This window comes from Centruroides sculpturatus, unplaced genomic scaffold (assembly GCF_000671375.1).
Source record: "Centruroides sculpturatus isolate CEXI.00-Female unplaced genomic scaffold, Cexi_2.0 scaffold37, whole genome shotgun sequence".
NCBI classification, from domain to species: Eukaryota; Metazoa; Arthropoda; class Arachnida; order Scorpiones; family Buthidae; genus Centruroides; species Centruroides sculpturatus.
Window position 1 is genome coordinate 764,005 of NW_019384346.1, and position 16,890 is coordinate 780,894.

The 16,890-nt window shown below is 26.3% G+C and overlaps 1 protein-coding gene across 1 annotated transcript in view; it reads left to right on the forward strand.

Moving 5' to 3' along the window:
* Positions 1-2,376: 2,376 nt before the first annotated feature.
* Positions 2,377-16,890, forward strand: part of LOC111635636 — a 176,402-nt gene continuing 161,888 nt past the window's right edge. Inside the window, exon 1 of the mRNA XM_023380657.1 lies at positions 2,377-2,494. The gene's annotated coding sequence lies outside the window, so the exon portion shown is untranslated. The remainder of the gene's footprint in view (positions 2,495-16,890) is intronic.

Sequence of the window (16,890 nt, forward strand, 5' to 3'; positions counted from 1 at the left end):
AAGATTCTTTTTTTTTAATTTAAAATTTTTTAATTTAGTAAATAAAAATCGATTTTTATTTCTAAAATTAAATGTCTCTTTAATAATTATTAGACAAATTGAGTTTTTATTTCATTGTAAATTGATAAAACAGAATAAATAAAAATTCTTTATTTAAAATATCTTAGCCTTTTGGATTTTATAGGTGTGAAGCTGGAAGAAATGTAGAAGAAACACTAAATTAAGTCTTCACATTTCGTCCTTCTTCGTACTTTCCCTTTTGGATCCCAAAAGGGAAGGTATGAAGAAGGACGAAATATGAAGACTTAATTTAGTGTTTCTTCTACATGTTTGGTAATTAACACACATTTTATTTTTATAAATTAAGATCCTTAAGTGTAATATCTTAATTTTTAATAATGGCAGGATATGTTTTAGATATTACAAATGATTTCAATTTTAAAAGATAATTTTTTCTGCCATTAAGATTTTCTTTCCTTTTTTGTATTTGTGCTTCTGTTCTAAATCGTGCTAAGAATACTAAACAGAAACTGTTGACATGATAAACGGTTTATCTCGTTCAGAAAAAGATTCAATGATTCGAAGACAAACCAGCATTTACTGTAAGGGTTTCCAGCTGAGATTTGTATCCGCAAACTAAAATTGTCATTTTAAAGCTATTTATGAAAATGAACAATAATTCAGCACTCAAAATTGAATAATAAAATACCTTTTCATTCAATAAAAATAACTTGTTTCTTTCTTTAATTTTATTAGTTTAATTTTTTTTTTAAATAAAAAAATCTTTAATCAACTAAAACACGTTACAATATTGTTTATACTTTCACTCTATGCTGTCATTATTTCATACAGATTTGAAATTCTTCCTTTATTTAATTGTATTTTAAAAAAGAAAAACGAAAAATAATAATAATAATTATTATTATTATTATAAAAAACAGAGAATATCGACGTAAGAAATGGTGTTTTGGTGAGGTTATTTAAGTTTTTAAACACGTTAAAATGTTTTTAAACGTTCGTTAATAGTCTTATATTTTTAAAAAAGATACATTTTATGAGAACATTTTTAGGTATAAGCAACCGAAGATTTTTTGCCTGTTACTTATAAGTCAAGGAAACATTTGTGGATCTGCCAAGAGGATACCTCCCGGAGGATTTTCTGGTTTCTATTTACGTGTTATACACGTGGAGAAAAGCCGGAAAACACCATGTGACTAGGCCATTGATCGAGCGCGAACCCGTGACTAACTGCCAGTGGTCAATGGTCTTATCCACTCGAGCGTTGGAGTGTGCTTTTGCCTAGGTCCTAGATTCGTATTGTATTATCAATTCTTTTTTTTCATCTAGCATTCTCAATCCAATTTTGAATACTAGAAGGATTCTAGCCCAGTACTTAACACCAGGTCCTAGTTAGAATCCCAAATCTTGTCCAGTGTTCATACTTTGATACTACACGATCCTAAACGTACCAAAGTAATTATTAGTATAGGAAGATCTGGTACAAGGTCTAGTAGAGTAGTAATCCCAGATCCTAGAACTAGACCCTTGTCTATAGTATTATATAGGATTCTAAATCTCGGTCTTGTGCTTAGAATCAAGTACTAGATAAGTTTATTTAATGTAAAATCTGTATTAAAGGGCCCTTGTAGAAAAAGGAAGGGCCTTGCAAGTCAACGCTTGCCTAGGGCTTTTCATAATTAAACGCTACTGTATTTTTATTAATTAAAAGTGACACATTAATTTTTCTACACTCGACAGTCAATAAGTTGAAGATATATATATATAATTTTTAATCAAGATTAATATTGACAATTACAATTATAAATCAATTATTAACTTGATTATTGTATATTAAATACCCGGATTATTTTAATAAAATCCGAAAATATCTGGAAATAATGATTTATATCCCACGCATCCCTATCTTNATATATATATATATATATTAAAACAGCGTAACTTAAACATACTTCAAAATAAAACAGTCAAAAATATCATTTACATCTAATAAAATGATTTAAATTAAAAAAAGTTTTTTCAATATTATAAATTCCTAATTACATATAGGAATTAGATATATTAACTTTATTTTAATATTTATAAGATACAACAATATATAACAAGATTGTTTAATGGGTTTATCTATCAAACAAGTCGTATTTTGATAGGTTATATTTATATTGAGTCTATCAAAACAAGGTTATCAGCCGGATTTTCCATTAACGCTAATCTTCGGAACATTTTTTAACTACCTCCTACACGAGAAAATCGTGACCCCCTTATTGTTCGAACCGGTTTAACTAGAATGTTGTTCTTCCCAACATATCCAACTACAAATAAACTGCGCAGTCTCGTAAAAACGTTTCTAGTAGTAGAGGAAACTTGGTGCACATTCTGTGACGCGGTTCTGATCGTTTGTGGTTGTGTGCAGGTGCGACCGTGCTTCGTCCCATTCAGGAAAACATCTTTTTAACTACAACGTGGAGCCGTTGTGGTGAGTTTTTCTTATTTTATTGTTTCATACTTTTCTTTTAGTCTTTACAACGAAATGTTTTCTTATCGCGTAGTTCTTTAGAATACGTTCTGTATTTTAAACTATGAACTAAGAGAAGAGTTAGTATAATATATTTACTTTAGAATTGATTTCCATATTAATCGATTCTGAATATTATTAAATTTTTAAATATAAATGATAATAATGAAGAGAATTAAATTGTTAATGAATGTTTATACTTTGCTCTTAGGGATTTTGCTTGCTCTTATACACGTTGATAAAAGCGCGTGTTGTGAGATACCGGAAAAGAAACTTTAGATAAAATTTTAATTTTCTTAAAGTTTTCGTGTTTCTTTGAAGTTAGTTAATGAAGCTTAGTTAAGAGTTTGATTTTTAGTCTTTGTCTCTTTCGTGACGTATGCTAAAATCGATTGTATTTGAACAAATAACATTTGACAGATTTTTCATTTATTGACTTTTCCTCCCTATATTCATTTTAAACTTTGTAGAAATCTTCAAATCTTATTATTTTTTTTTTATTAACAATAAGTGTGTTAATGATAAAAATAAGTTAAACGAGCAATGTTTTTGTGCTGAGTGTGATTATGCCATCTTCAGAGATGTTTAACTATATTGTTAATAAGAATACCGAAAGGTCTAATTATCAATAAAATAAAGTCTTTTAAAATAATCGAGTTAAGTGATAATCTAATTAGATAAATGACGAATGATGAGCTAAAAGTTATGTTTTTTGCAAACAAATTATAATATATTTTGATGAATGTACTATACAGTACAGTACTATGATCTGTTCACACTACAACAGCATTATGAAGTTTTCTCGGAAAGTTTTTCTCCTTTAATCTTTAGCGAAAGAAGTGGCCAATGCTGTCGATCCAGTCATGACAGTGCACGTCACATTTTATTGACACAGTTCCGGGTAAGAAGGAACCTCCCCAGGGGAGGAGGATGCAAGGCTGGATCGGTTTTGTGAAACTGTCGTGGTGTAACCGTAAAAAGGAATGCACGTTGGACCTCGGGGAGTCACTGAGAAACCTATTACGAATCATTTTTTTAAAAAGTCTACTTCGCCCCATCTTTACTTCTGAAAGCCTCCATTGATTTTGTCAGATATTTTCCTACCAGGTAAATGCATTCTGTCATTTCCTATAACGTTTTAAGGTGATGATGTACTCCTATTCTTGTTTCCTTTCACGTTTTATTTGTTCTTTTCCAACGAATTCGTATTCTCTCTTCAATATCTTCCAAAAAAGAAAAGAAAACACAAATATGTGTAGGCATAAGCGAATATTCCCAATAAGGAAATTTTGAAACACCAAAGATTATATGTTGACACTTAAAAACCTGAATGGGAAACCGAACACAAGATAATTACCCTTAAGTAACTTAATACCTCTTCAAATTGGTATATTTCTGGGAAAGTTTATAGTCTGATTATCCCTATTTAATAAAAATTAAAATAATATCAGTATTAAAATTGTGTACCTATACATTATATAATTATGTTATTTTTCATTAGAATAAAAATTTAGCACGTTCTGTTTTAATAAATATTCGAAATTCTGAGAGCAACACACAAAGTATTGCTTGTCAGATCAGATACTAAGAGAGGAGCCTTTGATCTTTTTATGCAGTGTCTCCTGTATCCAATATCCTGAGGCGTCCTTTCTCCATCAATACACTTTTACAAAATATTGAATCCTGAATTTTTCGGATGAATTAAAATCGTTAAGGCACATTTCACCTTCGCAAAAATTTTTTATTGCCATTCAGGCATATAAATCTGAAACCTGACAGGAGCTTCGATATGGTTTTTTTACGAAGCGATTATTAATGTTAGATAATCAAACATTGACTTTTTATCTTTTACAGAGTAATTTTGATTCATTAAAGATAGCAATCAACCCGAAGTTTAAAGGGAGAATCCCCTAATAAATTAACTTTGTTATAAATTAATTGGGTGATTTGAAGGACTAGCTTAAAGTTCCATCTAAGAGAGGGGCAATTATGTTTGGTAAAGGATCTCATTTTCCTTCTATACCTGCAATTATAAATCATGTGCAATTTTCGAGGGACAAATATGTCCCACGTGTCAAATAAACGACATTTTGTTTGAAGAAGGGTCTAATAATTGATACAATATCCTGTCCTTTTCTATGTAGTTTAGAAAGGGAACGCCTCAAATGACTCATAAAGGACACAAACATCTGTAAAAACCCGAGTTTAAATTTCGTGTCATTCAAAACGCTAAAATTTCAAAAAAATTCTCAAAATTCATAATCAAAACTAATGTAGGTCAGTAATGTTAACAAAACTAGAAACGACCTGTAACAGAAGAAATGGAGGGTAAATCAGGCGAGTCGAACCATTACACGGTAAATTATGTCTCTCTCTCTGTCTCTCTCTCTCTTATTTTTTATATAATAATTCATTTTATTTCTCATCTAAGTAATATTTTATACAAATATTCTTGTTTATCGAATTTATTTATGATTTTCACTACTTTATTAAATTATAAAAGAAAAGATAAATTAAAAAAGAAACTTTGGCAAGATTAAGTAGCTGCTGCGGTTGTGACAAAGGTTCGGAAATTGGCAAGAAACCAGAAAGAATAAGAGGCTTTGCAGATGATCATAGTGATAACGCTACTTTGGAATCTAGAGGAAATTAAGGATAGAGGATCAAGAGGTCAATATCGAGTGAAACGAAAGAATTCTTAAAAAGATTGAAAAAGGCTTAAATTCTCCAAAAACATTAAGAATTTCACACTTTTTTGAAGGCACGTGATATGTTTTTAAACTAAGTTAAATTTAACCATCCTACGCCAGATTAAATTTTCTGTTTAATAATAAATAATTTATTTATTACGAAAGTTTATATGACTATTTCCTATAGCTTACTTTCCTTGAAAAAACAGACAAAGCAACAAAACGTTATGAAATAGGATAATTTAATATGAACAAATTTCACACAAAGAAAAAAGGCGAGATTTATTCACTTTTATCTATCTCGATGTTGTAATGTAACAATAGGTGTTGCTACTTTGCCCTAAATTAGAACATTTCCCACCTCTGCTGTTTGCTTCGAGTGATCATTCGACCCTAGAACAGATTGAGTAATGACAGCTCTCGTGACCAACATACAGGCGTTACAAACGGGTTTATGTAAGATGAATTATTCCAGGAAGCGGTGAAGAGGCCAAGCAGAACCTCAGAAAAAGAAAGAAGAAAAATGATGTTTATCGTCACAGTACACTAATTGGAAATTTCCTTCAATAGATACTTAAAATATATTTCGCATATTCAAAAGTCATAATGCATAATTTTAGTCAAGAAAAATTTCATTTAATTTCCTTTTGGTTAATCTTTAGCAGACATAATTAGACAGCATACAAATGACAAATATAGCAATTTGCTTAAATGTCTTAAGAAAAAGAATTAAATGGGCACTGGTTGCTGTTTAGATTCTTTTAATGGAAATTTATTCTTTTAATCACTTTTTTTTTGGAATTAAATTTTTGGTTTTTAAACTTCTTGCTTTGAAAACTATAAAAGATTCCCAAGGGCGAGAAGAAAGACCGAAAAGTTTATAACAGAAGTAGTGGAAATCGAAATCTATCCTACAGTTACAATTAAGAAACTCGATCAATTTTTCCTTTCCAAAAATCTAATATCGATAAAAACCTAAAAAAAACTCGTATAATATTTTATAAATGATTTAAAAATATACGTTTTATTTATTGCTTTCGTATATGTTCCATTAGTTTGTATAACTAAAAACATAATCATTGACAAAAAACATATTGCACCTTTTACCTGAGTAGAAAGTGTAAAATTTATCCGATGCGTTATAAGGATAAATAATGATCTGGAAGCACATTGGATGAAATTTCAGATGATAAACTTCTACTTCTAAACCTAAGATGGATGGTTGGAAGGAATCTAGGAGGATTTATCTATTTTTAGATCATTTTTGAGCATGGAAGAAATGACCTTTGCTGCACAATTTCCATTTAAATATCTGACAACTCAGTTTTATCGACGTTTTATTTAAATATAAAAGATATTTTAAGCTGTATCTTTGTAACTTTATATCCTATGTGTAATTTATACTAATGGGCGCTTATTTTTAAAGGATTAAGTATCAAAAATGGTAACATATTTAGATAATAAATGTAGTCCGATATATTTATAAAAAAAAGACATTCTCATTTTTGTAAATCGCCTCTTTCCAGACTTATATAGTAAGTGCTTCGACTTAACATGCAATAAGGATCTTGTCGACCTTCTGTCATTAGAATAAGTACTAGTTTCAAAGAATAGAAAAAATACCATCATAACATGCACGAAAGCATCTCCTAACCTTCACGCTAGCTGCGGTTGTGAGGGGTCGTTAAGCACAGAAATGATGCCACATCTTTCTATAAGTTCTTCACGATGCCTTCGGGATTCTTCTCTGCGATCATTTCTGGTTTATAGAAAAACTTCTTTGCTTATTATCTTCTTGATTCTCTCGAATTTGAATGTGTTTTTTGCCCCCTCCTACTCGGCTATAGCAATTCTACTTCTCAAGAGACACTGCCATTCGTGAAATATTTGCAGAACTTACAGTTAGCAATAGCAAACTTGGCATTGTTTGATTGAAGAGAATAAAAATGGAACGAGAAACAAAAATTGTTGTGCACCTAGGAATTCCAATCGTGATTGTTTTGATAGAAGTTATATTTTTCAACTTCGTTGATCAGTTTTGAATTTTTTTTCTTTTCTTATTACTCCACAGATATTTTTACCGCATGATGAGTGCCTAGGTAATAATAATTTTCAACTTTTAAATATATATATTTTTTTATTCTGCATATTTTCACGTTAAAGTAAGTATATGTAGATTATTTCTAAGATAATTTATTAGCATAGTGAAAAATTTCGCTTCCTAATATTTGAGAAAAGTCAACAAACTTTCAATTAATTGAATTTTTGAACTAACCTAGAAACAATCTTTCGATTTTTTAAAATAAACTTTCATAACTAAATCAAAAAACTTTAATACATTATTTTTTTATCAAATATAAAATTTAAATAACCTTTTTATTAAAAATTTAATATAGAAACTACAAGAAACAAATTGAATTTTTATATGTAATTAATAAAAGTATACTTAAAAAACTGAATTTAATTTATTTCTGTATATTAAAAAAGTAAAAAATATGTAGCTTTCATGTTATAGATATAATGTATTTTTATAGTATCAATCAATTAATAAATTCTTTTAATTAGAAAATTTTATTAAAATTATTTTTAAAGAGTAAATATTTTTTAAAATACTTAAAAAAATGAATTATAAACAAACAAATGATTAAAAAAATTAATTAATTCTTTAACAGAAAAAATAAAAAGTAAAATTTAATGATAATATTCAAAATAAAATTTATTATCTGTTACATTATTAAGAAAAAATATAAAAAATTAAGAAAATAAACTATAAAACGTCCTATCATCACATTGAAAATGTTTACAGATTTCAGTTTTATTATTTTTCTTCGTAATAATCTATCCAAGTTTCTATTTTTAATCTCTTTTGAAATGAAACTCAATTCGAAATAAAAAAAAAAGGAAGGAAGATGAGGGGGAAAACACTAATACAAGTTGTTTTCGACTTTTCGTCTGTTGTTTCCCACGTGAAAACATCAAAAGAAATATTAAACATGTCTTTAAAAAACGAAAAAAAAGAGGTTTAAAATTATGTTCTATCTTAAGCTTAGTTTAGTTTTCTTTAAAAATTTTTACAAGAACTTAATCGGTTTGGACCCTTTATTTTCTATAAATGACTAAGTTTTTACTTATTACAAAAACTGCAAATCTACCTGCTAAAAAAAAAGGCAAAAATCTATGTCTTCTATTTTTTTGAAAGAAATTATAACCGGTGATAATATGGCGTATATATGAATACAAAATGAAATATTTACCGAATTATTTATTCATATAAAAAAAACGCTAAAATGACTTTTAAGAATAAAATTCAAGCAACACATTTTTCGAAGAGTAGAAGTTTTATTCTTGCTGCGACTTAAATGAATTTATTTTTATTTTCTTCATATATAGGCTATATATTAAATAAAAAGTCCAAATTTCTCTGCTTTTGCTGATTTAAAATATTCTAATAAATTTAATAAATATTAGCCAAATATAAATACAGTATTTAATTTTTTATTTAATATTTAATTTAAATAAAACAAATAAAAACTATTATATTATAAATAAGATTCTGCAATCAATTCTCTTATATCTCATTTCATTTTCGAAATAATAATTCATTAATTTTAAAGCTTTTGAAATTTAAATTAAGAATTAAAATCGTTCTATACGATTAAATCTAAAAGAGCTCAATAACTTATTGGTTACTTTAAAATTTTTAAAACAAACATCCTGCAGTATTTGTTGTAAAATATTTACTTTATTAAACAGGAGCATATAAAATTAAAAAAATAAAAAAGTTAAATTTATAAATCTAAGCGTCATAAAACCGAAAGTTAAATATTTTTTAATAACAGACTGCAATCCACGAATAATTTTTTAATAAATAAATTAATTGGTTTTATTTCATAAATAATTTAAATTGCATCAATTTTTTAAAATTGTTTTTTTCTAATTTATGTCATTTTTATTATATTAATAAAAATGTCAAACGCTTTACGTTAAAACAAGAAGAATTTTTTAAAAAACTGTAAGTGACGTTTCCGAATTACAAAAAAGGTATGTTATTAAAGAAAATTATTCTTGAAAAAAATTCATAATGATTTCCGTTCGAGTAGATAAAAAATAATAGTACATACGATTAAAGTAAAAAGAAAATTCTCTTTTTAATTGATACGAAATGAAATTCCGGAGTATCCATCATTTATAGAAATCGTCTCTTGCAATATAACATGAATTCATACAGACCATTAGTTCAAAGTACAGATTTTTTTTTTATCCTCTTGGTCTCTCACTTAATGACATCAATTACTACATCCACGATAATGACAACTTGTTCTCTAGTAACTGGACAACTAGAAATTGCCAAGCGATGTTTCTGCTCGCTTGTCAATAATAGATATCTGTCAGAAGTCTTTAAGTGTTTCCTGCATCATTACTGTTGATCCTTTATGTTTTTTTCGGTCCTAAAACTCTTGTTTATCTCTAGATCCGATAAAATGAATATTTATAAAGCTTTAACTTCGTCTATTTAAATGAGTAGTTGCATCTATCGATAACTTCCAAATGTATCTGTCATAGCAACACCTCTCTCAACATTAAACACTACTTAAATCGTTTAATTTTATAGATTTTATAATTTATTTTAGGAAAATGTATTTGTATTTATAAATTGGTTACTTTAGAATTAAAATATTTGCTATAAATTTAGTGGAAACGAAACATGTCCGCTACTCGATAAATATCCATTAGGTGGAGGCAATCTACGTCTGTGGAACTTTTTCAATGAAATCAAACAAGATAGTAATCACTGATAGGAAATGTCAGAGTAATTATTCGGATAGCAGAATCTGATTATAGCCTTTTTCTTTAACTCGTCATGCTATGTTGGGTACTCCATGTAGCGTAAAGACTCATTCAAACTATCATACTTACACAGAATGCATAATCTTTCATCAAGATGCTCTTCGTATTCACTAAAACGGTAATTTTTCCTTCCAGCTGATGACAGTGAAAAGGATATGATAATCAAATCGTTGAGTATATTTTGTTCAAAGCGGAGTTTAAATTCATTATTTACTGTATACATTTTATATTTATAGCATCACTTAACCGCTACAATTTTAGCCATTACTATAGAGTTATTGTTAACGAAAGTTATCTTATTTTTGTTAGAACGTAACGGAAGAGTAACCTCCCTCAGTAGTTCGCTTTTGTTTAGAATCTTTCATTAACGCTAGATTATAAACAGAACTTTGAATACCAAATTAATTATACTTTACTGTAAAATAGACTTAGACATATCTTAATCAATGTGTATTTTTATACAAGTGTAAAGGTCTATATTTATAAAGATCTATATATTTCTCTCGAATAAATATAGATTTTCTATACTAAACACAACAGCTAAACTTTTCTTCAACTTGCAAAACTGATAGAACTCGTTGCAATGAATGTTACAATAGTTCTGGTATTGTGTGTGTTACTATAGCCCTGCATTATAACTATAAGCAAGAATTTCACGCTCATTTAGCTGTCAAAATGACACGACTTTTTTAACTGATATATATTATTTTCTACCCACTTTTTCTAAATAATATATATATACAAAGATTTTTCAACAGATTTTTATAAATTACAACACTCAAATATAGATGATCGAATTTATTTTTATATACAGTATTTCTAAAGATTAAACGATAATATTTTTCTTTTCTCAAAATTTAAAACAAGTGATTTATTAATATGTTGATAATTTTATAATTGTTAGTCACGCTGCTACTTCCTACATATTTTAATTATCTGAATGGTTGTCAATTCTCTAATTGACGTTTTGTTTAAACTAAACGCGTCATTAGGAAAGCATTTACCACATAAATTAAATTATTTTAATATTTAATTATCGCTAAAATATTGATAAAAAGACATTTATTTCGCTTAAATTGTTCGTGAAAATAGGTGATTTTAATGTTTCACTCGAAATATTTTTCTATTCATTAATTTTTATAATTTATTAAAAAGTAATAATCTGACATAAACGAGTACATTTTTCTGCTATACTGTTTATTATTATTATATATTACTATAGTATTATAACCGCAAAATTAAATTGTTTTTAACTCATAATAACTTCCGTTTCTTGTTATGAATTATTCTGAGAAACAATAGATGTCATCGCGTGAAAATCACGAATTTCTTTCTACTTATTTTTTTATATTAAATCGATTTTAATTATACTATATATTTAATAATGTATGAACACACGAATACAATATAAAGGAAAGCACACAATGTTAGTCTTTTGAAAAAAGCAATATAGTAGTTCAAAAGGATAAGAAAAGAAAGATGTCCTAATGAATGAAGGAGTAAATTATGGAAAGAAAGGAAGTGATAGAAAATAAAGATCGAATACTTGATGAGAAAGTATCTTGATTTATAAAGATCCCATAGAAATTAAGCAAACTAAAAAGAATCGCTTTAATTACATAATATAAGTATATATAAAATGATACACACATCTTAAAACTAGTTAAATTATATTCAAAATATCCTATAATGTGTGTAAAATATAAGTTCAATGCAATCTCTGCTATCGATTTTTTCATATTTATATGTAAATCTGTGTTAATTTTATTTTTTATATATGTTTATGTCTTATATTCTACTTCAAAATTTTTATAAGACATCTAAGTTTACTTTAATAATAATCGTAAATTTATTAATAAATAGTGTCTAAAATTTAAGATTCAATTGTATTTAGTTTATAAAAATAAATTTTATTTTTAATTTATGGATTATTCTTTATGGTAACAAAGAAAATTCTCTTTTAATATTAAAATAATTTCGCTTCTCAAAAACACAGTAAAACTATTTCTAAAGAAAGATACTTTATATATTTGTTTCATAAACACACATTCTTACTTTGAATTTTTTTTTTATTATTATAAAATTAGAAAGTTTAATTCAAGATTTTATTAAAGTTGTTGGTTTGTTTTATTGCCAATGACAGACAGCCGGTACTTTAATTTTAAATTTAAACAACTCCTGTAGCAAAGAAATATGGAAAATTATGAGAATCTTTAATTTTGGGAAGGAAAGTATTTACCATTATTATTAATCCAGATGTTGTGTTCACCAATTTTAAATTTACTTTCTCTCCCTCTTAAAAAGTTCACATCAACCAAAGAGTTAGAAGGTCCGTTATAATAAACCTTAATAGCATGCTCCATTTTATGCCAATTTTGATGGTTCTAAGTGTAAAAAAAAAAATAATAAATTTAAGTGAAAAATGTAAATTAAACATCTTAAATAACATAATAAAGCAGCTAAACGTCAAAACACAATTTTTTTTAACAACTAAAAACAAGAAAATTTAACGATTTGTTATTCAATCAGATCGTGATCTAATGCTAAATATATTGCAGATGCTTTCTTACAATATGTCGGTTTGTTGATACTCATTGACAGGTAAGTTATTTCGTTCAATAGTAAAGTTACCTTGCTGTGAAGATTATCCAACGTGTTATAAATTTTCCAAGCCAAGTGGGTGGTGAATGGCTATCAGATCTCTAGATCTGACACAAAGATGAAATATTGAAAGAAAACAAAATGCAGTTATTCGTGGAGAACAATCTATTGAAAGAGAAAATATAGAAGAAAAACAATGATGAAAGAATAAAACAGAGAAATAAGGAAAAATAATATAAAATTTTAAAATAACTCTGTTCAATTTTTTAATGAAATATTTGTTAAATAATCGCAATGAAAGTTACTTATATGCAACCGTTTTTACTAATTATGATGATGGTAATTTTCAGAAATTTTTCTGAGAGTTTTATAAATTATTGATATACTTTAAAGTTGAAAATGTATTTTTTTTCATATTATTTTATTTTTTTAAATTTGCTATTTTATATATAATTGTTTTAAAAATAAAAAGAATTTTTAAAACCATCTGCATATTGCATTATTTAAAAAATTCTATTTATTAAATATTAAAACTAAAATTTAAATTGATTCATTAATTATTCTTCAAAGTCTTAAAATAAGTCTTAATTAAAATAATTATTAGTATTTTATCATATAAATTTTTTTCTTAAAATTAACGATTAAATATAGGATTATCCTTAATCAAGTGATAATTAATAAATCATTAAAGGTTGTTAAACTGCTTGGAAATCTTTCTTACAAGAACAAGAATATATTTTTTACTAAATTTTCTGTTATTGGAAGTATATATACGTGCATATAAATTATCATTACAAAGAGTTAATGAGAGCGATTAAAGGTTTTTTTTTTTCTCTTATTTTTCTGTAATCATTCGCGTCACAATAAATGACTTTATGTCGACCGTTCTCGGCTTTCGCTTCCTGTTATCAATGGCATCTTGCCTGTTTTTATGCACTTCAGCATTTAACGTGATCTTTGAAAAATGCAGCTATGTGCAAAACTGACTTGCTAGATCTATGTGGAGATCTGTTGACGTGATCGATTCATCCGGCTCGCATTTATAGACTATATGTTACGAAATGCATTTAATCATAAGTTGTGAACTTAAATCTTTTCCTGAATTTATTCTAGATAAAAATATATATTTATGTATTTTCCATTTTAAACTAAATTTTAAGCATTTACGATTTAAAAAAAAATTTTATATGATTTAAATGTTCTGCTTTTTTTTAGTTTACTTTTTGATGTTATTATTTAATTATTTTTATTAAACATTTTTCTATTTCTATATTTTTATCAATTTATTTTAATTTATATTTAATTATTTATGTAATTTTCTAATCTAATCTTTTATATTTTCCTTCTTATAATGAATTTCCTAAATATTATTTTTACTTGATAACTTAAAAATTGACATTATACTGTATATGTAAGTTTATTCTAGTGAAATTTTCCAATTTTTTTTATCAAGTATTCAGTAGATAAGAAGCGTATGTCTATAAAAGTAATTGAATAAATCAACGTTTCCAAACTTTTAAACATTTTTATGCTACAAATTCAAGTTTGTATGGAGTATACGTATCAAATTTGAAACTCTCGACCTTATCGACGTACGACAATTTTCTAATTTAACTTCTAAGTAACTAAGTCACATGCTTGATTATCCTTTAGCTATCAATAAAGTCAAATAGCTTCGAAGATAAGCCGTAAACTATACGGAAATTCATTTGACATCAGATAAAACCTTCGTACTTTAGAACAATTTTTAGTGTAATGACCAAAACTGGTGCTACCATCAGTGATACGCCTATCACACTGCGGAAATACTAACTAGATAATGTGATTACCATTAGACAATTTAATATTAATAAGATAAAAAAAATAATCAGTAAAGAAACTCGTGAACCGTAGCCTGTTAGCTTTCAACGTTATTATATATGATTAAAACATCACACCTATGCTACTGTTGTATAATTTATGATACTGATTAATCTATTTAGCCAAATTTGATTGAACTCTTTCAATATATACATTTAAGTGTATAAAACTTTCATCAAAATTCGATCAAACAGTTCCATAATATTAAGGGAATGTACTGTACAGTACTATACTTACTGAAAATTGGCACTGTAAAACAATTATTTTAAGCGATACTGTGATATTGCTTAAAACTTATTTTAAAAAATAACACAAACAATCAATTTTGAATATTATCAGCCGTTAACATTATAAAAATGTTCATGTTTTTCTCTAAATTACTATGTACAGTGCGTTAGACTTTCTTTTAACGATTCGACGAACAGAAGAGCATTTTGATAAATGTCTTTGTTGTCGATTTTTAAAAAAAATTCAAAAGAAAAAAGTCTTACCAACAAAGAAAAAAAAATGCCACAATTCCTTTATCACAAATCGACATAATGAAAATTTTATTCTAAAGAAAATCGAGAACAATATCTACAATTGTTTTGCTTTTCTTATCTAATTTTCATACAATAAAATTTTTATAAGTGACAACACATCATTATTTAATGAAGAATAGGTAAGACCATACTTTCTATGGGATAATTACCTTGCATTAGTGTGAAGAGAGAAAAATTCCCGAATCTTTCTTCACTTTAATATATTTTTCTTCTAATTATAAATGAATTTTGATTTAATATATTTTAAATTGTATTTATGTAAAAAAAATGAAAAGTAAAATTTTTTANCTTCACTTTAATATATTTTTCTTCTAATTATAAATGAATTTTGATTTAATATATTTTAAATTGTATTTATGTAAAAAAAATGAAAAGTGAAATATTTTAATGTACAGTACATTAATAACAATTAATATTTAATATTTTTTTCATATTCTATATTTTTAATAAAACCAGAATTTTAAGTCAATATTTTATCTGAATAAAAAAAATTATATAACACATTCAATCTGTCTCAATCACTGTTAACAAGAATACATCAAATATTCCGCATTTTAATGAAAATAAATTAATTCAAAAGTTATAAAAAAAGTAAATAAAAGTACTTTTTCGAAAAAATACAAAACTGAGAGTGCTTTAAATTAAATTGCGAAATTGCATTAAGGTATATATAATGAACTATAAAAGTCGAAATATAGAGGGGAAAAAAATCGCAGAGAATGGCAGACATTTCCATTAAAGAATAAGATCATTTGTCCATCTATCCAAACTTAAACTTATCAAAAAGAATTTTTATATAAATGTGTGTGTGTGCATATTTAGTAACGTGAAAAATACACTTTCTAAGATATTTCAAAGCACAGAATTAATCGATACTGGGCTGTACTGATGCTGTCTGTTGTTGCATTGCTTTTAATAGTTCGTTCTGATCAAAGTTGTTTACAGTACTGTACATTTTCGCATTTAAAATATCCTCTTGATAATTTTACTCGAATTTCATGACAAATAAATTACTATAATCAAATAGAGAGTAATATATATTATCGTAAATTTTATTTCTTTGAAATACTTTAAATTATTCAAAATAAGCATTAGATAAATTTTATTGATGTATAGTTTTCTCGAAAGGAAAGTAATTTAAAAAGTATTTTTTATTTGTTTTAATTGCAGAATAAATATATTTTTTATAAGAAAAATTATATATAATATAATCTTTCGTAGTAAATTATATATTATTAATTATATTGATAAACTAAATTTGAATGGATTTACTAGATTTATCAATTAGCAAAGCATAAATTACTGAATGATTATCAAAACTTTATTAACTAATTAGTTGAAATCTCAATAACTACAATGCATAATTAAATATTTTAAAATGTTCGTTGTATCGAAAGTTTTTCTGATTTAATTTCAGCCTTTACGACAGGTTAATGAGTGAAAAAAAATATTTAAAAATTTAAATGCAATCTAGATAATTTTTAGAACACTTTTTAACTATTATATTTTTTTACTTAAAAGGTAACGGTGTTTTAAAATTTATACTTTGACAACTCTCTTACAGATCGTTAAGTTTATCTAGAATTTTTTCTTTTTTTTTTTCTTTCGGTTGTTAAAATGTTGACAGATTTAGAGTCCTCCTGTTACTTGACATTCATTGAAAGTGAATAGGTTGGTTGGTTGTGGAGAGGTTTGCTTTCACAGCATGATGTAAAGAAAATGAAAGACAGATGTTGGGTCGAAAACATTTAAAAGTTTCCTACAAAAATTATTTGTTGTTTGTCAGCTTAGTGGTTGATGAGAAAATGTTTCTAAG